General features: G+C 44.6%; 1 long non-coding RNA gene across 3 annotated transcripts in view; it reads right to left on the reverse strand.

The window, feature by feature from the left end:
• Nucleotides 1-24,447, reverse strand: part of LOC112643128 (uncharacterized) — a 47,822-nt gene extending 23,375 nt beyond the window's left edge. For 2 of the 3 annotated variants that reach the window (XR_004812786.2, XR_004812785.2), the window contains exons 1-2: nucleotides 24,161-24,447; nucleotides 17,504-17,723 (exon numbers count right to left, since the gene is read on the reverse strand). This is a non-coding gene — a long non-coding RNA (uncharacterized LOC112643128). The remainder of the gene's footprint in view (nucleotides 1-17,503; nucleotides 17,724-24,160) is intronic. The other variant, XR_004812787.2, reaches the window with a different exon arrangement.
• Between the last annotated feature and the right edge of the window lie 427 nt (nucleotides 24,448-24,874).

Consider the following 24,874-nt stretch of genomic DNA (forward strand, 5'->3'; position numbering starts at 1 on the left):
CTGGGGTGAGGACTCCCAGAGCTGCATTGATAGGTGCTCAAGACAAACAAGCACGGCTGTTTCCCTGGAAAATCCACTGTCATCCAGGGATGTCCAGGCACCTCTTCCAAGACTTGTTCTCAGCGTGGGAAGTTATTGAACTTGAACGATGAAACACAAAAGAGGAGGGTGATTGCTATCATCGTGACAACTGCCCTTCCCTTCTCCTGGGCCAGATAGGGACGCAGCCGCTTCCTGTTTAATATTCACAGGAACCCTTTATTTTTCAAATAGGAAGCTAAAGCCTAGAAAGGTGAAGAATGTCGCCTGCCCCCTACATAGGCGAATGAAGAAGCTGGCCCTGCCCGACCCCAAAGCCCAGCCCTTGACCACTACTGCACCATCCTGCACTCAGCATGACTTCACTCAGCACAATGCCACTCTTCTCTGGCCCTCTTTCTGAATTTTACTATAACTTTGAAACCTCTATCACCTGCCCATTCCCAGTTACATGATTAACAAACCTCCTTGCATGTATTTTCTGTATTTCTTCTTAAATGTCTTCTTAATGTCTATAGCCAAGAATTGTTGGAATCCCAACATGTGCCAGACGAGGCACATCTCCCCTTGTCTTTTAGCACCCTGCTGACATTTGCCTAGTTTGGTAGGTGCGCTGGTTAATCGTGTGACTGTCAGGCATACCCTTTCATTGCTAGTAATTTTCACCCAGGCCTTATTTAATTTGTAAACCGTGTCAGCAGGGACTATATGCTCCCTAATGCCTAGCTTGGTGCTTGGCTCAAGAAACTCATAAATGAATAAAGAAAGGCAGAGAGGAGGAGAAGAGAAAGAGAGATGCTTAAATCCCTCCATTCCTTGAGTGCCAGCTGGAGAAATATGTGGCAGCTGCCCTAAAAGAGCTCTAGTCCAATGAGGAAAATGGACTTGGAAGCAAATAATTAGAATACAACGTGAGGGACGCCTGGGTGGCTCAGCGGTTGAGCATCTGCCTTTGGCTCAGGTTGTGATCCTGGGGTCCTGGGATCGAGTCCCACATCAGGCTCCCAGTAAGGAGCCTGCTTCTCCCTCTGCCTGTGTCTCTGCCTCTCTCTGTGTCTCTCATGAGTAAATCAATAAAATCTTTTTTTAAAAAAAAAGCACAATGTGAGAAGGACTATCAGAAAGACAGACACAAAGTACTATGAGATCAGGATCAGGGAATCTGGAAGGCTTCTCAGAGGAATGAAATCTGGCATCGAAAAACATCGAGGACCAGCTGCTGAGGAAGGCTGGAAGGAAGCCAGGCCAGGTGCTCTTCTGTGCTCTTTGGTTTAAGTCCTGCAGTAACCATAGGTGAGGGGCAACATCAGGACCATTTTTACAGAGAAAACTGAGGCCCTCTAGGAGGGTTAGCTGATTTGCCAAAGACCACAGCTTAAAGTCATGAACCCAGAAGTCCTCCGCTTTATTGTGGATGGTCAAGCCAGCAAGCTGGCCGCTTAAGGCCTAACACTCCTCTGTCGTTCTTAAAAGTTTCAGGTTTTGCGGATCATTTGATGATTTGGCCTCTCTGTGAACAAAAGGGAGTTTGTTTTCAGGTGCGTTTTCCTTTCATTCTTTAGACTCTCCTGCCCTCCCGTGGTTAGATAGAGTTATAGCCACCTGGGCTTGCTTTGTGCATCACGGTGCACACTGACCCAATAAGGAGGGGTAAGAGGGGAGAAGGGAAAGAAGCAGGGGTATATTCAATTATATTTATTTGCAAAGAGGTAGTGCACCCATGATTGGAAAGCCCAGCTCAAGGGGGGGCTGCATGTCAGGTAGATCATGGAAACTCAGGAACAAAAAACAGTGGGAAAAGGATTGCTCTAGACAAAGCTGCTATGTCAGGTTCTGGATCCCACAGACTTGCCTCCCTCTCTACATGTCAGGTTCTGGACCCCACAGACTTGCCCCCCTCGCTACAGTTTTGCCATGTGAAACTATGTCTTCAGTCAGTGATGAAACAGAAACAGCCTGTCCCTGCAGAGAGGACATCTGTGCGAACCCCACGTGTCAGAACCAGATCTCATCCTTGGTCTCAAATGAGTATTTGAGAAATACCTACAAACAGCAGAAACTACTAGCTTTGCCTTTTATTCTTCAGAATTCTTGCTACTTTCAGATAAGAGCCAGGGTGAAATGGGCATGGCCCATCCGAGCAGAGGAGAACACGACACACAGCTAACAGAGGGCATTCCATTATTCAAGACAAAAGGCCTTTTATTGCCAGGAAAAATGGCCAACCCTCACCGCTCTCAGTAAAGATGGGAAGAAACTGGAAATAGAGCACAAAGTGAAAAATATTTTATTTTTTTTATTTTTTTTAATTTTTTATTTATTTATGATAGTCACAGAGAGAGAGAGAGAGAGAGGGGCAGAGACACAGGCAGAGGGAGAAGCAGGCTCCATGCACCGGGAGCCCGACGTGGGATTCGATCCTGGGTCTCCAGGATCGCGCCCTGGGCCAAAGGCAGGCGCCAAACCGCTGCGCCACCCAGGGATCCCTATTTTATTTATTTTCAAAGTGAAAGATTTAAATCAGATGCAAGGAAGAAATTTCCAAAGGGAATGTGAATGGCAGTGTAGTATGTTGCAAAGAAAACTGAACTCAAAATCTAGAGGGCTGGATGTTAGTTCCCACGCTGGCACAACCCAACAGGGTGACCTCGGGAGAGTCGTGTCACTGTTCCCAGTCCCCTCCTCTGCAAAGACAGTGTCACACTCAGCAGTCTCTCTCTGTCCATTCAATACCAAATGTTCATAAGCCTAAGATTCTGTGATGCTTCCCTTTGGAGACTGTCAAAGGGAGGCAGGCGGGGCGGGGGGGCGGGGGGGAAATATTTTAAACCGTTTCCATTGGTTTGGACACAGATGTACTCGCCACCAGGGAAATGCTACAATGGCCTTTTGGGATGACCTTCTATTCCAAAATCGAGGGAATCTGAGGATGCTTCCCAAATAGAAGCATTTCACCTGATGGATAAAATCCTAGCATCTCAAGATTTTAAATGTTAATGGTCCTCTAATGCAACCCCCTGGCTGATGTTTCAATCCTACCACTAGTATTCGGGCTCCTCCTTAAATACTTCCAATGCCAAGGAACTGCTCCTTTTCAAGGCAGTTCAAGCAGTCTTTGAAAAGCTGGTCTTTAGAAGGGATTTCTGCATCCTTAGCTAAAGTCCGCCTCTCTATAGCTGCTAATCACTGGTCTGAGCTTTGTCTTTGGAGTCAGAGAGAAAGAAACCTAATTCTTCTTTCTCCTAATAGTTATTCAAAGATTAAAGGGTATTTACCAGGTTCCTGTGACTCTTCTCATCCAGCATGCACAGTACCTTCAACTACCCTCCCGTCCAGCTTGGTTTGAAGTCCTTTCACTGTTTGGAGTGTTCTCTTTCAAGTGTCTGATAAAATAGTTGAAGCGTTCATGCAGGATAGTGGTCAAGAGCATTGATTCTGGAGCCATACTACTTGGGTTCAGTTAGAATTTGCTGGATCTCAGACAAGTTACCATCTGTGTAACCATGGGTAAGAACTTACCTGGAGGGTATGATGCTGAGTGAAATAAGTCAGTCGGAAAAGGACAAACATTATCTGGTCTCATTCATTTGGGGAATATAAAAATTAGTGAAAGGGAATAAAGGGGAAAGGAGAGAAAAAGAGTGAAAATATCATGAGGGTGACAAAACATGAGACACCTAACTCTGGGAAATGAACAAGGGGTGGTGGAAAGGGAGGTGGGCGGGGGGTTGGGGTGACTGGGTGATGGGCACTGAGGGGGGCACTTGGCGGGATGAGCACTGGGTGTTATGCTGTATGTTGGCAAATTGAACTCCAATTAAAAAATTAAAGATTTGGGATCCCTGGGTGGCGCAGCGGTTTGGCACCTGCCTTTGGCCCAGGGCGTGATCCTGGAGACCCGGGATCGAGTCCCACATCGGGCTCCCGGTGCATGGAGCCTGCTTCTCCCTCTGCCTATGTCTTTGCCTCTCTCTCTCTCTGTGTGACTATCATAAATAAATAAATAAAAATTTTTTAAAAATTAAAGATTTTTTTAAAAAAGAACTTATATTTTGCTATGTCTTCTTTTTCTCATCATAAGGTGTGGGTTAAATGAGTTAATATGTGTGAAGCACTTAAAATGGTGCCAAGCACAATGAAAGTGCTTGACAAATTGTAGCTAGTATTATTATTACTGAATTATTACTGAATATTATTACTGAAATATGGCTTCACAAAGGAGAATAAGTAAATCACCTCCTTCACTGCAAACATTATGCCTTTATTAATAAACCCTTAAGAATTCATTAGGTTTCTTCGGGGTCCACCAGTACACTAAGGGAAGTACAATGAACTTCCTACCAATTAAATCAACTATCACTTAAAACCTCTAAACCGGTTTTATAGACCCTACTTCTACACTTTTTCCATATCATACTTGGTCAGAAGGGGCTCTACAAAGGATGTTTTCAACAAGGCAAAGATGAAAGTATACCTAATGTGTTTCAACATCCTGAGTGGTTTTGACAACTGGGGTAAGTGTTTGGGGTTGCATTGGTGATATGTAAATAGAAATCTAAGCAAACCAAAAAGGAAAAAAAAAAAAAATTTCATTAAATCTAGGAAAAACAAAACATTGTGCAAGAAAGGAAAAATACTCGTTTTCGCCACCATTAGAAGACCAGCCGCTCTGTTTTGTATTTATTTTGTAACCAGCGGATTGAGGAATTGGAATTTCAAATCAGTGGGAAACAAAAAATATTTTTAATCACTGTTTTTATTCACGCTCTGTCAAATCTTTCTCCCCTGCTTGATAATAAATCCTTTAACACCTCGGGCAGGTCCCACAACTTCCCGGTTCCTTGCAGTCATTAAGACCCAGGCCCATCCTGTAACAAGTCTGGGCTCACGTCTGACTTCCTCCTGCCTCAGTGCACGTCAGATCCACGGCCCGAGGGGCTGGAGACCAGCCTGCCCTGCAGCACCTCCTCCCTGCTCAGACTCCAGACCCTCTGGAGAAGGGGTGGGGGGGACCCCTGAAAGGCAAAGCATCTCCCTACTTAGCTCGAGTCACCCTCACTCTGGCCAGTGAGACCAGGCCTGTGGGGCCCAGGCCCCAAGCTGACTCTTCCATGGGGTTCGTGAGTATCCTGGCTAGAGGATTCGAGAAGCTCCTCCTCACTCTATGGGCTGCACTGCATGGATCCCCTGATGTGGGGGTGCTGCTCTAGCTCCATCTCTCCTATCTTCCCAGATCCCAGCCTTAGAGGCCCCCGCATTGTGGGGTAGCCTACTTACACGGAGTCTCAACAAAAGGGCTCAAAGCCAACCCCCTCCCTCAGAACAGCCAACCCCCTAGAGATCAAGGCCCCTCCCGAGCCAGGACGAGTCTGGCAGGCCGCGGCCCTGCTGCCCCCGCTTCTCAGCCCTGCGGGCTCCCCTGCCTCTTCCCCCTTTCTCAGGGGCCCATCAGCAAGTCTGATGCCCAGGGCACGAGATGCCCATCTCCCTGCCCCACAGCCGCACACCCCAGCTTCCCAAATGACCGTCTGAGGGGTCCCTTCATTTGATGTGAGGGAAGGAAAAGCACCCCTGTGCTCCCTCTGGGGGGGCAGCCAGCCCCTCTTACCATGAACACCGCAGCCCCCACAAGGCTAATCATAAAACTCCCCTGTCTCTGGGCACCTTATATAAAATGACAGATCAGATCCCCCCCTTCCTACCCTTTCATCCTGTGGTGGCTGCAAATTTCTATCAGCACCTACTAGGTCGTGGAGGGAGGTATCTGTCTGCTTCCCTCCGCCTCTTCTTAAAAAGCAGGAGTCTTGGGGGCACCTGGTGGCTCCGTGGTTGAGCGTCTGCCTTCGGCTCAGGTCATGATCCCAGGGTCCTGGGATCGAGTCCCACATCAGGCTCCCTGTGCCTGTGCCTGTGCCTGTGTGTGTGTGTGTGTGTGTGTGTGTGTGTCCTTCATGAATAAATAAATAAAATCTTAAAAAACAAAAAGGGTAGGAGTCTCTGAGCTTCTTTCTATCAGACTGGGGTTTTAGTCACAGTTCTGGGACAGCATCTGTTTCTGCATCTGTCTCCCTGACTGAACTGTGTGCTCGGTAAAGACAGAGGCCATGTCTCACTCGTTGGTGTATCCCAGCCCCTAGCACAGCACCAGGCAGGGAACGGGCAGGCCCTCCATAAGTGTAGACTGAATGAAGTGGGATCGAAAGAATAATTAATGGATGGATGGATAAATAGGCAAATGATTTATAGATAACAGATGGATAGATAGGTGGGTAGATAGATGGGTAGGTGATTGATAGATAGATGATGATGATGATAGATAGATAGATAGATAGATAGATAATAGGACCCCTTTCCAACTCCCACTGATGGTGACAAAAATAAACCACCGCCGGTCTTGTGTGTTCTCTCAGCCTGAGATGTCACAGGCAGGACAGTGAGAAGTTTATTGAAGAATCCCCTGGAAGGGACGCCTGGGTGGCTCAGTGGTTGAGCGTCTGCCTTCAGCCCAGGGCGTGATTCTGGGGTCCTGGGATCGAGTCCCACATCGGGCTCCCTGCATGGAGCCTGCTTCTCCCTCTGCCTGTGTCTCTGCCTCTCTCTTTCTCTCTGTGTCTCTCATGAATCTAAAAAAAAAAAAAAAAAAAAATCTCCTGGAATTGATTGTTTCAGGTTCTCTTTTCATCCTCTTACATCCTATTCTTCCTCCTTCTCTCAGGTTTCATTAAGCTCAGATACAAGGATATTTACACTATACTAGGAAGAAAAAACAAAATACTCTCTTCTTTTCATCTAAAACATCTGAATGAGAGAAGTGTGTTAAATATCCCTGGTATTTATAAGAAGTGAGATTTGTCCAAAAAGTCTCAAAAATGTCCACCATTCTGGAATGGTATAAAATAACACTTAAATAACTGTCTCACTTAGAAACACTTTCTAAAAGTCAGGTATTTGGGGGGGGGGGGGCGGTGTGGACAAAAAGCCTGGCCTGCCCATGGCTAGTGCTTCTCCTTTGTTTCTTCCTAAAGGCCCACCATCCCAAGGACATAATCCGTCCCGAGCCATGAAGAAGAACCAGAAATCAAGAAACACGAGATGCAGCCTTGACCCTCCCACCAACCTCCATTTGGTTTCCTCATCTGTGAAATGGGGACTTTGAACTTTAGGAATCTTAAGAAGCTGTCTACCTCTAAAATTCTATAATTTTAATTTAAACTCTACGTACTTGAAACCCATGAACAATCTGACAACAATGAAAGCTCTTCTTGAAAGAGAAGGTAATTTCCAAATCAACTGTGGTAGGCTGAATGATACCAACCCCCAAAGTTGCCCGTACCCCACTCCCTGGATCCTGTGAATATGTTACATTACGCAATACAGCAGACATTGCAGAGATAATTAAGTTTACAGACCTTAAGAGAGAGAAGTTATTCTGAATTATCCAGGTGGGCCCAATCTAATTGCATGAGCCCTTAAAAGCAAAGGGATGTCCTTGGCCAAGAGGCAGCAGTAGGAGAAGTCAGGGAGATTTTAAAAGGTGAGGAGGACTCCACCCACCCCCGAGCCATATGAAAAGCATGAGGAGGCATGCCAGCAGCCTCTAAGAGCACAGTGAACCACCAGAAATTGGGATGGGGGGACCTCAGTCCTATGGCCACAAAGAAAGAAATTGGGCAGCAACCTGAATGAACTTGGAAGCAGATTCATTCTAAAAGTCTCCAGAGGAGGAGGGGCACCTGGGTGGCTCAGCAGTTGAGCATCTGCCTTTGGCTCAGGGCGTGATCCTGAAGTCCCGGGATCAAGTCCTACATCAGGCTTCCTGCATGGAGCCTGCTTCTCCCTCTGCCTGTGTCTCTCATGAATAAATAATTTTTTTAAAAAAATCCAGATCTGCTGATTCAAGTCCACACTCTTATCCATACGCTGTCTCTCTTTAACAGAACTAAGAAAACAAGAAGTCTTGTTCAAAGCTATGTTCACACCTATTGACAAATGGCCTAATACATAGGGACTATACATAAATATCCTAGACTAAACTCCCACTTGCATACATCAGCCCTGCTTTCCACTCTTGCAACCATTCTGCATAAATCATATTTGGGATAAAGATGGGTTCGTAATATCTACAGAAATTGGATGTGCAGAAATGACAGCAAAGCCAATGAATTAGCAACAATATTTTTCCCATTGTTGCATCTAGCCCTTCACGTGGAATCAGCGTCTCTCTCAAAGGATATTCGGACTCCTTATTCACTATTCATGTCATCATTCCATGCCCCACAGTGATTCTCCCAAACCACATTGCACCCCCCCAACTCCCTCCTCCGACCCAGCTGGGCAGGCAGCTGGCATGCTGAGCCATGCAGTCTTGCAAGTGGTCGGCCACCCTGCCGTGTTCAAGCTGTGCACTCACAACCACCCCCGAACTCACCCACACGTGCAGCAGTGGAAATGGAGACACGCACTCCAAAAGACTTCAGGTGTCTTTTGTAAATTGTACACAATCTTAGAAATAGCATAGAATTCTCTAACATCCCTTTTCTGCTCTACACTTCCTTGTCTGTCTCCCCAGTTTGCTTCTCTCAGTTGACTTCAGGAGAACGTGGTGGAGCAAATCCAACACACATAGCCATCAAGCCATGCTTGGATTTCTTCCTCATGATTTCTAGCATTGGCATTAGAAATAGAGGTGGAAGGACGCCTGGGTGGCTCAGCAGTTAAGCATCTGCCTTTGGCTCAGGGCATGATCCCAGAGTCCCAGGATCGAGTCCCATGTTGGGCTCCCTGCATGGAGTCTGCTTCTCCCTCTGCCTGTGTCTCTGCCTCTCTCTCTGTGTCTCTCATGAATAAATAAATAAAAATCTTTAAAAAAAAAAGAAAGAAAGAAATAGAGGTAGAAAACTGTTTTTTTTTTTTTTTAGAAAACTGTTTTAAAGAAATGTGAAGAAATGTGATTTCTTTTTCATGATATTATCTTCTAAACTTTCCTCTTTTTTTTTTTTTTTTTTTTTTTTTTTGTGGAGAGAAACATCCTACGGAGGGACATACTACAAAGAAACTTCTGGACATCCTCTGAAATTATCGAGTCTCAACTGGCAAATGATGCGGATTGCCATAGAAGTAAAACTGATTCTTTTCCCTGTGCTGTATGGCAGGTCGAATGGCTTGTTGGCTTTTGCAGATCTGACCCCGGTAGATAAAAATGAACTGTAAGTATGATTCCCTTTACACTCCAACATGACTTCTGCCACTTTGGAAGGATTAGAGAAAAAAAATGACAAACTTGCTGTGCAACCGGGGCTTGGATCAAGGTGACCAGCCAAAGGACCTCACCCCTACAATAACAAGTGAAAACAGGAGTAAAAACAGAGCAACTCAAAGCATGGCATTTGGCACTTGAGTTCTCTGGATGTAAACGAAGCAGTGTGTTCTTTTAAATTACATTATGTTAAATGAGCCCCTGATTCCTCCCAATCTTCCCACAGAGGGTTGTAGGGGACAAGGGAGCCCCTTTTACATAAACTGAGGAAGTCTTCATTCACAGCCAGAGACAGGTGCAGCCCCACTGCAGAGCCAAAGAGCCTCACTGCCTACAGGGCTGCCCATCTGGGATGCGGAATTCACCACCTCCCCTGTCCCCAAGAGCCTTAGTACTGCAGTTAGTGAGGTCGCCATAAAAAAACATCCAAAAATCATTACAAGTCCTCATGGGTTTCTCCCCTGAGTAAAGTGAATCTGTGAGTCCTCGTGCAGAATGCCCCACGAATGCTAGGTTGAGAGAATAGGATCCTTTCTGGGCTTCAGAGCTTTCAATCACCATCCCTGAGTGGCCTGGTAACGATCTGGATGCAGTTACCGTCCAGCAACTGGTTCCACCATTTTGACCGACGCAAGTTAGATTATTTGGCCAAGTACAAATCAATCAAATCTGATGTTCAAAATTGATCAATCAGCTCAACCAACTCAGCACGGGCCAGTTGAGAGCCAAGACACATCCTGGGTGGAATTCAGGAGGATAACAAATTTCTCCAATATGGGACAAAAAAAACAGATTCTGATACAAAACCAGTGGAACATTTCCGGTAGCCTGATGGCCCGTAACCATCGGCCTCAAGACCAGCGATCCATTCCGTTGCTGCTGCCTGGGGATTCCTCGGGCTATGCATTTTAGGGAGTCACCACCCTTGAAGTAACTGGCCTTACTCTGACCTCATCCTCAGGCTGCCTGGACCACTTCATTTGTTAAAAATACCCCCAGAACCGTCCCGATTTCAGAAAAAGCAGTGCAGTTGTGGCCAATGCTGATGTTGCTGAAGAAGCCAGCAAATCAGGCCACTCGGATTCAGGTCCAGCTACTCCACTAACTGGGAGAGCCTTCTGCCCCTTTCTGGGCTTCTAGTCCTAAGGGATCTGGGAACACACCTCGGGGTCTTTGGGGGGGGCCATCCAACCCTGTTATAGCAATGAATCTCAAAAAAAGGAGAAATAGAATGTAGGTACATGGTTCATCCCACTGACTCTCTGCCTGCTTTTCTCTCCTACCACACGCAGATGAAAACCAGAAGCATAGGCTTTCTTAAAGAAAGGAACTAAAGCTCCAGTCGTACCCATCAGCTCTCATCTTAGCACTACTCTAATTCTTCCAGAAATGAAGCATGACAGTTGAGTCTGCCAGCAACTTTGCCCCCCCTGACCTTGGCAGCATGGAAAGAGTACTACTTTCCCACTGATCCGAGAGTCACTATTTGAATAATTACTCGAGATAATCACTACAAATAAACTTTCTCTCTATAATAGTAGCTATTCCACTTCTGGCTTTAATGTTACTCACCTTCTTCCAAACAAACATCATTTCCCAATGCCTGGAAAGTTCCAATCTGGTTCCAAATTTACATATTACTTTTCCATTATCTCAGGGCAGCAATAATAATAATACTAACAGTTACAACATCTTCCTTCTCCAGGAAGAATCCTGGCCACTTCTTGCACTTTTCTGGTCTGGAATTCTCTTATGGGCTTATTTTTTTTTTTTCTTTCTCCTCCTCCTCCTTAGTGGAAAATGTTACTTCTAGCTGCTGGATTTAATTTAATTTAATTTAATTACAGCATTTTCCACACATGCCCACGGGCTCTTGGTAATAGTTGCATTTTTAATAAATCTAATATATAATAATGACTTTGTTTTTAATTTTCCACTGAGAGTTGGATCCTAGGTTGAATACAGAACTCCAGACAGGGGCGTCTGGTTCACTCCATGTGATTGGGTTTCAGGGAACCGACGGGCTCCTAATTGGAAAGTGACTGAGCCTTCACCTTCTATCCCTGCACACCTGTGTTTAATGTCCTCAGCAAAGGATGTGAAATGACCAGTCATTTCAGTCAAAATGATCAAATAGGTTGTTCAGGCATCCCCCAGGCTGGACGATGAAAGGCCAAGCGAGGTGTGTAGGCAGTCCCTGGCCAAGACCATTATGCACAATGATTTTGATGAAGGACCTCCTGCTCTCCACCTGTGGCCACGTCACCGGGCCAATTCAGAGACGTAATTAAATATAATCCAACCGAAAGATGACTCCTGTGACCACCGATCTCTCCTTTACAAAGACCATTCCATAACCATTGTCAATGTTCATTGACTGGCAGCTCTATGACTATTGGTCCAAACTCAGTTAATTCAACTCTGTGGTAAATTAACAAAGCTTAGGGTTTTTCTTCCCTTGTCTTCCTCCCCTACCCCGAGTGCTCAGTAGAGAACACAATACTATAATATGTTCTCGAAAATATCTAGGGTTACTTTGGGTACTACCATGGGTCAGACACCATTCTAAGTGTGTTACTCATATGACTTCATACAAGCTTCTCATGCTATTGTCCCCATTCAATAGCTAAGGAAATGGAGACCTACAGGGTCCAGACAGCTTGCTCAAGTTCATCCTGCTGGTAAGTGTCAGAGTCTTCCAACTGCAGAGTCTAAGCTGTCCACCACCAGGTGTGTTTACCAAGTAAAGCCCAGTACAGCAAAATCTGAAGCCAATCAGTGGGAAAATCCTCTACTTTCTTTTTTTTTTTTTTTTAAGATTTTATTTATTTATTCATGAGAGACACAGGCAGAGAGAGAGGCAGGCTCTATGCAGGGAGCCGGATGTGGGACTCCATCCCAGGACTCCAGGACCATGCCTTGGGCTGAAGGCAGGCACTAAACTGCTGAGCCATCCAGGGATCACCAATCCTCTACTTTCTTAATCAACTGGGCACCCTCTTGAGGTCAAGCATCACAGACCTCTGGTCTCCCAGCCAGTAACTGAGATCTGTCCATAGAAAACTTCACTACGGATTCCAAGCAGCTCTGAGAAAACTGGACCAGCAGGACAAGCCACAGCTTCAGAATGAAACCAAAAAGGCTGCTACACTCTTTCTCACTTGCCCGTCGCAGGGGGCATTTCTCAAAAAGATGGTGTAGGGGAGCAGTTTCACCACGGCGCCCTGGCAACCTTCCACATATCCCCTAGGCCGTGCAGGCAAAAGCTTGAAGCACAGATCATCTGAGGCATCCCAAAATGGCTCATGCTTTTCCCAGAACACAAGAGCATGGGAGGCCCATGGGGAGCTGCTGGGAGGCCATAGCCTGCTCACCTCCCTGCCTCCCCTGAGAGGCTGTCATGAGACAGCTCATCACCGCCTCCCAGGTTCTGATGCGATACGGAGTCTTTGGCATGCCTCCCTCACAGCAGAAATGCAGAATATAAATCTATGTAGCTGCAGTTTAGGATTGGCTCTTCGGTAGTGGGGAATCCATAAGTCAGGTTGCAAAGATCCAGCCCCTTTGTCTGGGTCGTACTTTCCGGTGTGAAAGATAAGGATCACAGGGAGCTGCATACCTATTGTTTCTTCTGTTGTATACGTAATAAATGGTCTGAATCTGAAGGTGGTTTGTTTTATCTCTACCAGCCCAATCAGTCAGGCCTTGGCCTTACATTGTGTCTTGTGTGTGTGTGACGCACTGCCCCATCAAATTGGTCACCTACTCAGACAATGTAATGAAAATGAACCAGAAAGAGTATGTTTAAATAGGAGCTCTCATTTCAACGGACAGGGTAAGCTGATACCACCACCCCCAAATTTATATATATTTATCAAACACACACACATTTCTATTAAAAATATCCCTGAGAGAAATTTTTTAAAAAGTTGCTAATCTAGGAGCTTTTGCTTCTATTTGCCTTTTGTTGAGCAAGCTAATGGATTTGGGAAAAATAAATGCAAATGCATACAGTTTAACAAAATTAATATTTATTTTCCATAAACAAGCTCAGGAGAATTCTCAGTGGGCACATATTTCCACATCAGACTTTAAAATTAATTATCAATTCTGAATTTCAGAATCTGTGTGAATCCAAATGCTAAGATGTGTCTGAGGATAGATCTCATTTACTCATCAGGTCTCATATGGGCCATAACAATAAAAAGAACGCGGGGAACTCCCTGTTACATGGCAGGATTTGAAAATGAACTGTTCTGGTTAATAAATACAGAGATGGCCAATTTTCAAGTAGTTATGTTCAAAGAATTATGTGGAAAAAGGATTAACATTAAAAGTGCCACGAACTTATTTTAATCGATTTGTGATGATTCAAGAGTCACTTGCAAGACAAAGAAAATGAATAATTATTAAGTGATTTAATTACCAAAGAATACGGGAAACACACAAAAAAAAGTAAAGGAGATAATTCTCATCCTAAAGACCCAAACAGTCTGTTGGAGACAAGCTGTTGATTAATCGCACTAGAAAACGAGGCAACAGCATCAAACACCTCAGACTTCCCTCTGGGAAAACCAGTTCTCATACACCAGGAAGGCAAAGGGCAGTTGGAGATCACCTGATGAGGGAATGACAACCATATTCTTCTTTTTAATTTTTTCAAGTGCCTTCCTGTTTCACTAAACTAATCAGTTGTTATAAATCCCAGGTATAATTGGCTTCATGGACAGCATAGACAAAGGAAAATTAAATCACTCCCTTCTGCAAAATATAAATGTGTCTGACACACCTAATCTCACTGGTACACTCACACAAAAAAAGTTACTACAAAGTCATCAACCTTTCCAGTTGGACTCCTTAACTCTGTTTTATTAAGAATGATGTCATGCACTACTCCTTAGTTTCTTTAAAAAAAAAAAATTCTCCATTTCTTTCCCCATAGAAGCATCTAACCATAAAGATAGTCTTCAGACTGTAGCCATTTGAAACTTATCCAGTTGGTTTCAAACCAACCAACCACAGGAGGGAGAAGGCCAGAGAGGGGAGGAGGGGAGGTTGACACGGATGCTAATAACAGTACTCCTGGGTAGGAAGGCCGCCCGTCTGAAGGCACTCTGGCAAACACGTAACCAACGTTGCATTTCATTTTACAACAAGTTCAAGGCACAGAGTTTCTTATCTCCAAGCAGTGATTGGGAAGATAGGCTCGACGGTGGGGTAACTGACCCAGGATCACCATGTTTCGCATGTCTTGCCAGAAGTCCAGCCACCGGCACCAGTACCCAGAGCCCAGTGAGCGTCTGCAGGCTGCAGACCGTGCCAGGGTCTTCGGGCAGGTGATCAACACCTCTGAGCTCCTAAGTCTCACGGCAGGACAAGGGGGCCTGAAGTGGGGGAGAAACCAGCCAGCCACGGGGAGACCTGGAAGAGGCAGGCGGCCACAGTGGACTGGCCTGTTTCTCCCTCCCACTAAACCATTAGCACTTTAAGGACAGATGTCCTGTCTGCTTAGTTATCATCCCCTAAGTTCCAGGGATGCTGCTCCGGGCACAGGGGGCTTGAAAAACACTTTGTCACACTGACCGCTCATATGACAGGTTTATCGAATAAGTTGGCACACAATGGGGCGTCACCAAAGCAGGGCTTTATCTGCTCCCCTATTGCTTCCACAAACCAGCCCCATAACCAAGTCCTCTCTCTCACCCCAGATGACACCCTGGGGAGATCCCACAGCTTTCCCAAGCACTCTTAGGGAATATAACATGCAACTGATAAGCACCCAACACCAGTCCAGATGAATATTACATCCAAATTCCTGTACAGTGGGAAATTTGTCCTCCTCCCTCATGACCCCCCCAGCTCGGGCCCAATCCCAGAGGCCATTGGGGAGGAGGAGACACTTCCCATTGTTAATCTACCTCCTCCGCCATCTGGTACCTGCTGTTCCTCTAGTATCAGGCCTAGGAAGAAGCGATAAGAGGAAGAGTACAAAAAAGTCACATTTGACAGGCACAGTTATATATTTGGCACCCAGCATACTCTCTTTTTCATAGATTTTTGTATGTTCTTTTTTTTTTTTTAAGATTTTATTTATTTAATTGAGAGAGACAGAGTACAAGCAAGCACATGGGCGGGGGGGGGGGGGGGAGAGGGGGAGGGAGAGAGACTCTTGGGCACATTCCACCCTGAGCACAGAGCCCAACAGGGAGGTGGGAGGGGGGAGAGCTAGATCTCATGACCCTGAGATCATGACCTGAGCCAAAACCAAGAGTCAGACCCTCAACCGACTCCACTACCCAGGCTCCCTTTATGGGGTCTTTAAAGGCCTCTCCTTAGCAAGGGCCATGCTTTTCCTCCTGCTGTCCCCCTAGGACACTTTCACGGGCATGGGGGGCCTGGGGTTGCTAACTACCAACCCCTCTGTGCAGTTCCTGTGTCTCTGCAGGAGGCTCTCCCGGGAAGGATACCTGTAAAAAAAGTTGCTTGCATTGATTGGCTCCACACTGGGCCCCAGGAAACCTGCCCATTTTCCCAGCGTTTGAGTAAACAAGCTATTCCCAGCATATCTGTCTCCCTCCACACAGGTACGGATTCAGCCTGCACCTGGTGACTTCAGACTTCCCCAGCAGGGTTAGTAACCATCCCTTTCATTTTCTGCTGTCTGATGCTGGGACATCGAGGACTTCCTGACCCTGAGAGACTGGGCCTCCAAGGGGTAGCCAGTTCCTAGAGACCATAAACAATTTACCCGCGAGGGCACCTGTCACATATAAAACCAACCAATCTAGAGCCCACATCCCCACACACCTCCTCTATCAGGCTCTTACCCTCCACACCACTATTTACCTGCACCAATCACCCCAGAACCAGGTACCAATCAAGTAGGGAGAGCCCCTAGGACCAGAGCCCACGACGTTTGTTCACCCTGGCTAATTCTATGTCTGCTTACTGTGTCACCATTCCTTCCTACATAAACCATAATAAAGCCTCTTATTCACAGTTTGTCCCTCCACCTGCTGACTGTCCTGGTGCTTCCCAGTGGACACCCACCCCCAAGGGGTGCCATGCCCCATTCTCAGGAACTATAACAACCTATCTTTTCTTTTTTTGTTTTTAATTTTATTTTATGATTTTATTTATTTATTCATGAGAGGCACAGAGAGAGAGAGAGGCAGAGACATAGGCAGAGGGAGAAGCAGGCTCCATGCAGGGAGCCCGATGTGGGACTCGATCCCGTAACCCCAGGATCACGGCCTGAGCCAAAGGCAGACACTTAACCGCTGAGCTACTCAGGTGTCCCAACAACCTATCTTTTCAGTGACAGGAGTCTCCTGATCTGTTGGCCTTACTATACCCCACATTTTCTATTAATACACTATATTTTACATAGGAGGGCATCAAACACCAGACCCTACATTTTTCCAAGCTCCTGGGCACATTGACTCAACCTTTTGAGGCCCTGTGCATGGCTTAAGTTGTGGGGACTCTCTACTCATGCCCCTGAGAAGGAGTAAGGACAGGCTACAACCCTCACCAGAGGAATCCGTGCCCTCCAGTCTCTCTATGAATAACCTCCAACATCTTTTATAACCTTGAGGTGGGTGATGAGTGAAAGGTAATGGAATCATGTTGAAAGTCTGTCACACGTACCCTGTAGGTGCTGTACCACCTGTGAAACCATTCTCAGCTCTGGGCATCGGTTAAACTAGACACACAAAGAGTCCCATTTTAATATTCCCTCACACAGGCCTCCTGGATCCACGGGTCTCCTCATTTTCCAGCCGTTGGAGAGTCACAAAGTTGTCAAAGTTGTGTCTAGAAGGAGCTTCAGTCATCAGCTACAAACTCCCTCTTATTTTATAACTGACAAGGCTGAAGCCATCAATAAGTGAAGCTTTTTATTTCAAAGCTTTATAGGAAATTAGAGAGAAGAAAGCATAAAGAAAGGAAAAGACAGGGGCACCTGGATGGCTCAGTTGGTTGAGTGTCTGACTCTTGTTTCTGCTCAGGTCATTGTCTCAGTGATAAGATCAAGCCCTGCATTGGGCTCCATGCTCAGCACAGAGTCTGCTTACAACTCCCTCTCCAACTTCCCTCTCCCCTTTCTCTCTCTTGAATAAACAATTCTTAAAAAAAAGGGGGGGGGGAAGATAAATAAAACCAAAGCAAAACAAAATAATCCAATGATAGCAATAATAAAAATCTCACCTAAAACCTGGCCATATATCAATGTATCAAGTTAGACATCAGCTTCACTGAGGAGGGCGCAGTTTCTATGTTCCAACACACCCCCATGCACATGTCACCATGATCCTGTATTGTCACTGTTGTCCTGCTCCTTGTCTCCTCCCTAGACCAGGAGCCACTCGAGGACAAGATCCAACTTGGCTTCAAAAATCCATCAAAAATTACTTCCATAGTCAAGACCCTGGAATAAAAAATATGAATAAGGTGCGGTTCCTGCCCTCAAAGAGCTTACAATCTAACTTCAGCAGGTGAAGGATGAGGGGGATGAGAATAAACAGATAATTTCATTTAAATTTAATAATTTAAAACAGTAAAAATAATCACTGCAGGATGTCTAAGATCATACGAGAGTGTAAGAGGCTAGCCAAACAGGCAGGGAACGTCTTCCTGCAGAATGACAGCTTTGTCTTGAAGGATGGAGGGAAATTAACCTGTCACACTTGGAAGGAAGGGATGACAGAAGGGCGCTTGCAGCAGGAGGCAGGGCCTGAGCCTAATGTCAGGCTGTGTGCCCAGAACCACCAGTCATTTGGTCTCCCGGAGAGTCCAGTTTAAGACCAGAAGCAATGGGAACCAGCGAGGAGGCAGCCTGGGTAGAGGAAGGGGGTGGTGAACCACATGAGAGGGAGCTTCAATTTACTTAAACCGAAGTTCATGGGGAGTTGCTGCAAGATCAGGACGTGCTGGGGAGACCTGCAGGTGCTCAGAGAGAGAGCAGCAGGAATAGGGATTTGAAGAGGGTGCTACAGATTGGAACACGCCTGCACAAGCATGGAGTCCCAACAAGCTATGCTTTTCCAAATCTATCAGGTCAAATTCCCATTCTTTGTCCCACTTCACTTAGCTCCATGGCTTCTAGAACCTGCAAAACGGATTTGATCTGCCAGGCTTAAAATTAAGACAATCTCTGACGAATCAGGCCAACCGGTCACTCTACCAATGTTGCTCATGTTGAGAATATTCCAACCAAGTGTTGTACGTGAGCCTCCTGGAGGCACCAGAACATAACCAGGAAGGAGAACTCTTTACTGAGCTAAGATCTTGGCAAATCCTTTCTGTGCTGTTTTCTATGTGGTGAAAAATAAAATGTTTTTAATTACTTGCTAACTATGCTAACTATAGCATCTCCTCCTCTAAAATATTATGAAGATTTGATCGAGGAAGTTCAATCTGGCCTATATTTATTTTATTACATTTCATAGGAATGGATTCAGGGAATAATTGTACTCGGTGGTGGAAATGAAAAAAGGATGCAGGCCCGAAACTTCAAACCCCCTAGGCCAGCAGGCAATTGCTTTACAGCATGCAAATGTCTTAGTGGGCATCCCCATGGATGTCATTTTCTCTTCTCCACTTTGCTTTAGTCCTTTGGAGCTTTAAAACTTCAAATCAGAAGTTCCCTTTCACCAAGGGTCAGCCCTGCAAAATTGCTCCCTATCACCACAAACCATACTCCCTTTTGGGATTTCCAAGCTGAAATCGATTTCCTGAATTTACCAAATGCTTATTCTCATTACTGTTTTATATCCTCTAATTGAGGAAATTCTCTCTTTCCAAAGGCGTAACTATTTCCAACAAGATCCCACTGTTTCTCTGCAAGAAGCATGCCAGGAGAATTGCTGCTATACATTTCAATACTTTCTTATTTCTGCCAGCCAAAGGAAGGAACTTCACCAACATCATCCCCTCCCGCAATCAAGATTTATTTATTTCCACATCATCACAGGAAGCAACAGAGGTAACCTGCTGATTCCCTTGGAGCAAGAGGCTTGCAGGCCAAAGTTTTAAATTACTGTTATTTATTTATTCTTCCCTCTATTAGAAGACCTCTCTGCAATGGTCGGTATCTATCTCCTCACCCACCCAAGTAAAAACACTCACTTAGGGCCAAGTGTTGGGGGAGGAGGGGTGGGGAGGGGGGAGCCATTGTAAAGGAATGCCAAATAACCAGAGCAGTGTATCTAAAGTGAGTGGATGCTCTGGACTGGTGTCATAATTACAACTATTATTATCTTATTAGATCTGTATAGGAAACACCGTGCTTAGACAAAAGAAAAGCTCAGCGGTAAGCTGACTTCCCCATGGTTATATAGCTAGAAAGCAGCAAATTATGGAGCTGCAGACTTGCAACCTTGAAGCTGCCAGACTCCACACCCAGTATTTTTTTTTTTTTTTTTTTTTTAGAGAGAGGGAGAGTACAAGCAGGGTGGGGAGCAGCAGAAAGAGAGGGAGAAGCAGACTTCCCACAGAGCAGGGAGCCCGATGCAGCCCTCGATCCCAGGACCCAGGATCATGACCCAAGCCAAAGGCAGACCTTTAACGGACTGAGCCACCCAGAAACCCCACACCCAGTGCTCTTTCCTGTGTGTCTGCCATACTGGAGAGGAAGTGAACATTTTCCGTGCTAAGATCTGATTGGACCTATGGCTGCATTACAACAACATATGGCCTTCAAGAGATAACAAGTGCTGGCGTAGATGCAGAGAAAAGGGAACCCTTGTGCACTAGACAACTGTTGTGCAATCCAACTTGTTGGATTGTAAATTTCCACGATGGAGGATCTTCAAAAAATTAAAAGCAGAACTACCCTATGATCCAGCAATCCCCTTCTGGAAATAAATCCAAAGGAAATTAAAACACTAACTCAAAAAGTTATCTGCATCTCCATGTTCATAGCAGCATTATTTACAGCAGTTAAGACATAGGAACAAACTAAGTGCCCAAGTGCCCATCGGTAGATGAATGGATAAAGAAGGTGTGGAGTATATATACTAGGGAATATGATTCGGCTATAAAAAATGAGGAAAACCTACCATTTGCAGCATGGATTCCCATTCCCAACGTGGATGGACCTTGAAGTCATTTTGCGAAGTGAAATAAGTCAGAGAAAGACAAATACTATATGACCTCGCTTGCATGTGGAATCTAAAAAAATAAGACAAAACTCCTAGAAAAAGAAATCAGCCTTGTGCTTCCCAGAAGGGGCAGGTGGAGGGAGAATTGGAGGAAGGTGATCAAAAGGAACAAACTTCCATTTATAAGATAAATAAGTACTAGGTGTGTAAAGTACAACATGGTGACTGCAACTAACGCTGCTTCCTGGTACATGGGAAGCTGTTAAGAGAGTAAATCCTAAGAGTTCTCATCACAAGGAGAATAAATTTTTTTTAATTTTCTTCTCTCTTTCTTTGTATTGTACCTAAATGAGCTGATGGATGTTAACTAAACCTGTTGCGATAATCATTTCCCAAGATATGTAAATCAAACCATCAGGCTGGATGCCTTAAACTTATACAGTGATGTACGTCAATGATTTCACAATAAAATTGAAAAAAAAAGATATAGTCCTTAATAATCAGTGCTTTTAAAATTATATAAAACTTCAGATTTGTAAAAACCATCCCAGCCATAGTGTCTTATGATACTACTTTATACCTTGTCAAATAAATCCTTCCTAAACTGAAATGCAACCCTTCCATAGCACTATTTCTCTATTCAAATAATTCCATTGACATCCCATGATAAAGTGCAAATTCCTTGGTGGGTTTCAGAGCCCTTTGTTTTGAAACAGGGACTTTGGGCACTGAATCTCTATGGCTTCTTCTGGTTCACTAAGCTGGAACAGATTGTGGTGGACCAGAGGGCAGATCTAAGCTATCTGCTCTATCATAATTAAAGCTGAATGATAGGTACCCTCTGGGTACTTCCGGTATGCTTGAAATTTTGCCATAGTAAAAACTTCTTTTTTTTTTAATTACACACTCACAGTACAGTGTTTCCCAAACTTCAGGTTCCATGGAACACCTTCATAGTTTTGGCCATCTCTTAATTGTATTATTATATAATAGCATGTATAATATTTGTCTTTATATTGACTTCAAGCTGATCCACTGTTTTAACAAAACTTGTGCTAATAATAATATTAATGAAATCCTAGGTTTAATGATATCATTTTCTACTATACATTATAATTGATTTGTAACTATCAGAATGAAAATATTCCTATATATGCCATGAATATCACTCATACCAACAATGGTACACAAATCTTACTTTGGGAAATACCAATAGGAGAAAAGCATTGAGCCTTGGCCCTTCCTTATCAAGAACATCAGGTACTTGGGGCATCTGGCTGGCTCAGTTGGTAGAGCATGTGACTCTGGATCTCAGGGTTGTAAGTTCAAGCCCCACATTGGGCGTAGAGATGACTTTAAAATACTTTTAAAAAAGAGGGCAGCCAGGTGGCTCAGCGGTTTAGCACCGCCTTCAGCTCAGGGCGTCATCCTAGGGTCGCAGGATCAAGTCCCACATCGGGCTCCCTGCATGGAGCCTGCTTCTCCCTCTGCCTGTGTCTCTGCCTCTCACTCTCTCCGTGTCTCATGAATAAATAAATAAAATCTTTAAAAAAAAAAAAAAGAACATCAAGAAGTTCTACTACATTGAAACAAAAAAGATGTTGAGGACAAGAGTAAGTACTGCCTGTGTAAAGTCTGAATTTGGCCAAGCTGAGAAAGATCTTGAACGCCACTCCACTCTGGGCATTTCTGTTATTCCACGTTTTTCATGACCTCAACAGTTTTGAGGAGCACTGGTCAGGCAACTTTTAGAATATACTTCAGTCTAGGATCATTGAATGTTTTAATCCTAGTTAGACATGGGTTATGGGGTTTGGGGAATTCACAGAAACAAAGTCCCTATGTCATTACTCAGGGGGTATATGATGGCAACATGACATCACCAGGGGTGTTCACCTTGATAATTTTGGTTAAGGTTTCTCTACAGTAAAATTACTGTTTTTCCTTTTCTATATTTTATGCATTGTAAATGAGTCACTAAGTCCAGCCCACACTTGGTTGGGGTGCAAGGGTGCAGGAGGATTAAGCTCCATTTCCCAGGGGGATAGGACACCTACATATATTCTTTGGAATTCTTCTGAAAGGAAGATTTCTCTCTCCTCCATTTATTTATTTATTTATTTATTTATTTATTTATTTATTTATTTTTATAAATTTACTTTTTATTGGTGTTCAATTTGCCAACATATAGAATAACACCCAGTGCTCATCCCATCAAGTGCCCTCCTCAGTGCCCGTCACCCAGCATTTATTTATGTATTTATCTCATTATCTCTAGCTGTATGGGCTCATGTATATTTATCTCATACTCTGGGTTACAATTCAATACTATACGTATTTTTTAATTATTCAACTTGTCCCAGCTTTGGCCATCAGGAGCTCTTTCGGGTTGGTGTTTATGTCCCTTTGACAAGCCTCTATCCTTTAGTGTTTTGAGCACTTCTTTATTTCCTGCCACAACAAGATTCTCCAGGTAAGTCTTGTATTTTCCAGGCTCTAATCCTAGAACCAGCTATTTCTCCAAGGAAGCCTTGTTCATTTTATTGGAGAACAGTATTTAGAAAACAAGATCTGGGCACTGGGTGTGCTTATGTTCTGGAGTGTCACTGCTTCTAAACCAGGAGGCTTTCTTTTAAAACATAAATAAGAGAGAGGAATGGGGGCAAAAGGGATGCAACAGTCACCAGGTTTTTGTTGTGCTGATCCCAGTAATGGGCAGAGCAGTGATTTACATTCTGGCTCCTCTTGGAAAACAAAAGAAATCCCACAGATTAGTTAGTTGGGAGGGACAGTGAAGGTAGATGGCTCAGAGGATGCCAGAATTTGAGAGAAATAGAAGATGGAGCAGTGGGAAGAGCCATGGATGACAATTCATCCCCATTTGCTGAGTACAGGCCTGCTATAAGCCTATTACTCCAGTGTAAGTATTAATAGCACCTCTTTCACTTTTAAAAATGTCCCAATTTGGACAATAACTAATCTGGTCACCCTAGAAACTGCCTTGAGGATAAGGTTGTGGTGGATAAATCACCAATGAAAAATTGAGGGTGTTTCGCTATGTCAAACAATGTAACCATTCCTTTTGCACTCTTACAGAAATTTCCGTGAAGATTTAAACCATTTCCCAGGGCACCTGGGTTTCTCAGTCAGTTAAGTGTCTGCCTTCAGCTCGGGTCATGATCTCAGGGTCCTGGGATCAAGCCCTGCATTGGGCTCCCTGCTCAGTGGGGAGCCTGCTTCTGTCTCTACCCTCACCCCACCCCCTGCTCATGCATGCACTTACTCTCTCTCATGCCCTCTCTCCCTCTCTGTCAAATAAATAAATAAAAATCTCAAAAAAAGGGATCCCTGGGTGGCGCAGCGGTTTGGCGCCTGCCTTTGGCCCAGGGCACGATCCTGGAGACCCAGGATCGAATCCCACATCAGGCTCCCGGTGCATGGAGCCTGCTTCTCCCTCTGCCTGTGTCTCTGCCTCTCTCTCTCTCTGTGTGTGACTATCATAAATAAAATAAAATTTAAAAATATCAAAAAAAAAATTTAAACCATTTTCCAACATTCCTTGGATTTCAAACAATGTTTCTGTTAAACTTTCTGGCACCCACTTGGCCTCCCTGGGCAATGACCTCCAAAGAGGTCAAGAGTGTCCATCCAAAGAGCCCATGGTCTTCTAAATCTATTAATCCAGCAACTTTGCTGGCTTATCTCTGAGCTCCCCTTTGGTGCCTTAAGGGCAAATACTACAAATGGAAAGGAAAAAGTTTACCTTCTAATCATCTTTTCTTACCCTCGCAATCGTCCTTGAGCCTGCCTTATAGATTACGTGTTCACCTTCTGGCCACACCTTCCTCCACAGCATGTCCTTGCCATCCCTCGAGCCGTCATCTTGAAGGACACAGTGGAGTACAAGCCGAACTCCATCCTCTAGGATTCAGATTTTGAAATTTGGAACTGACATTTGTACAGCAAAAATGTTTCCCCTTACATAAGAAAGGCAGAGAAAATCATACAATGTAATTTGAAAACTCCAGTTGTCCACCCAACGAGTAAAACTTCCAGTATTTCCTGGCAACAGCAGAATGCAGGGAAAATGCGAAGTGCTAAATTTGGAATCTAGATGAACACTCACTCTTAAATAGGTTTTATAAAGCAAGACTAGCTCCAGGAATTGTGGTCCTAGAAAATTTAATCAACTGCAAAAGAGCCATAATAGTTTGTGCAAGTTTGAGAATTAAACGGTTTGAAATATTTGGACTAGAAGGGTCTCCTGGTTTCTTTCAAACTAAGTTGCTCCAGCAAGAGTTACCTAAGTGCAAGCAAGCCCAGGTGACATTTTTATATTTCCAGGAAGGTCTTGTGCCAAGATTCAGCCCACAGAGAATGATCAGGTCTTCATTAAAACTCCCAGAAGTAGGAATTGAGAGCAGGAAATAAGACATGCTCCCTGCACCAGCATGTCGAGCACCAGGACTCAAATTGT

This window comes from Canis lupus, chromosome 38 (genome assembly GCF_003254725.2).
Source record: "Canis lupus dingo isolate Sandy chromosome 38, ASM325472v2, whole genome shotgun sequence".
NCBI lineage: Eukaryota > Metazoa > Chordata > Mammalia > Carnivora > Canidae > Canis > Canis lupus.